Here is a 1,913-nt window from a genome sequence, read left to right on the forward strand (position 1 = left end):
CATAAAAATTGCCCTTGGTGTGTGCTAGTGGTGTTGGGGTATCATGTTAGATTCCCCTTCTTGCGACCTGCGTTCGATTCCGGGCTGGCGCAAGGGTCCTGTTCCCTTTTGGGCTGCTGCCGCTTCTTCTCTTTGCCAGACGTACCTTAATGTTGGCTGTGTTGAAATATCCGGACATTTGGAACGTTTCAAAGCCCTTTCTGTACTCCTCTTCTCTATCGCAATCTCCAATGAACTGCTTTGCCTCTAGATAATCCAGGTTGTGTCACTGGATTACTTGAGTGTGCCATCAGAAATGTGAAAATAGACTGTTCTTTTTCATGCTGCTTATTTCCATAATGGTCAAGTTGTTTTGTTTTTGTGCATTCTCCCCAATTGTTAGCTATGGATTCCCTTTCTGGGAATGTTTCATGTCATTCTCTCGTCCTTTGTCAACAGATTGTGGTCTGGTTTTCAGACTCATCCCTTTATTAGAAGGCATAAACAAAAACGAAAGTGTGTGCCAGTGGTGTAGGGGTATCATGCAAGATTCCCATTCTTGCGACCCGGGTTCGATTCCCGGCTGGCGCAAGGGTCCTGTTCCCTTTTGGGCTGCTGCCGCTTCTTCTCTTTGCCAGACGTACCTCAATGTTTGCTGTGTTGAAATATCCGGACATTTGGAACGTCTCAAAGCCCTTTCTGTACTCCTCTGCTCTATCGCAATCTCCAACAAACTGCTTTGCCTGTACATAATCAAGGTTGTGCCATTGGATTACTTGAGTGTGCCATCTGCAACTTGAAAATAGACTGTTCTTTTTTATGTTGCTTATTTCCATAATGGTCAAGTCGTTTTGCTTCTGTGCATTCTCCCCAATTGTTAGCTATGGATTCCCTTTCTGGGAATGTTTTATGTCATTCTCTCTAGTCCTTTGTCAACAGATTGTGGTCTGGTTTTCAGGCTCATCCCTTTATTAGGAGGCATAAAAATAGCCCTTGGTGTGTGCTAATGGTGTTGGGGTATCATGTTAGATTCCTCTTCTTGCGACCCGCATTCGATTCCCGGCTGGCGCAAGGGTCTGGTTCCCTTTTCGGCTGCTGCCGCTTCTTCTCTTTGCCAGACGTACCTTAATGTTGGCTGTGTTGAAATATCCGGACATTTGGAACGTTTCAAAGCCCTTTCTGTACTCCTCTGCTCTATCGCAATCTCCAATGAACTGCTTTGCCTGGACATAATCCAGGTTGTGCCATTGGATTACTTGAGTGTGCCATCTGCAACTTGAAAATAGACTGTTCTTTTTTATGTTGCTTATTTCCATAATGGTCAAGTCGTTTTGCTTCTGTGCATTCTCCCCAATTGTTAGCTATGGATTCCCTTTCTGGGAATGTTTTATGTCATTCTCTCTAGTCCTTTGTCAACAGATTGTGGTCTGGTTTTCAGGCTCATCCCATTATTAGGAGGCATAAAAATTGCCCTTGGTGTGTGCTAGTGGTGTTGGGGTATCATGTTAGATTCCCCTTCTTGCGACCTGCGTTCGATTCCGGGCTGGCGCAAGGGTCCTGTTCCCTTTTGGGCTGCTGCCGCTTCTTCTCTTTGCCAGACATACCTTAATGTTGGCTGTGTTGAAATATCCGGACATTTGGAACGTTTCAAAGCCCTTTCTGTACTCCTCTGCTCTATCGCAATCTCCAATGAACTGCTTTGCCTGGACAAAATCCAGGTTGTGCCATTGGATTTCTTGAGTGTGCCATCTGCAACTTGAAAATAGACTGTTCTTTTTTATGTTGCTTATTTCCATAATGGTCAAGTCGTTTTGCTTCTGTGCATTCTCCTCAATTGTTAGCTATGGATTCCCTTTCTGGGAATGTTTTATGTCATTCTCTCGAGTCCTTTGTCAACAGATTGTGGTCTGGTTTTCAGACTCATCCCATTATTA

At 44.4% G+C, this 1,913-nt stretch overlaps 1 non-coding gene across 1 annotated transcript; it reads left to right on the forward strand.

The window, feature by feature from the left end:
* The first annotated feature begins 499 nt into the window (after positions 1 to 499).
* trnag-ccc (transfer RNA glycine (anticodon CCC)) lies at positions 500 to 570 on the forward strand. Its single transcript has one exon. It is a non-coding gene; the product is annotated as a tRNA-Gly (tRNA).
* The last annotated feature ends 1,343 nt before the right edge of the window (positions 571 to 1,913 follow it).

This window comes from Conger conger, chromosome 6 (assembly GCF_963514075.1).
Source record: "Conger conger chromosome 6, fConCon1.1, whole genome shotgun sequence".
NCBI lineage: Eukaryota > Metazoa > Chordata > Actinopteri > Anguilliformes > Congridae > Conger > Conger conger.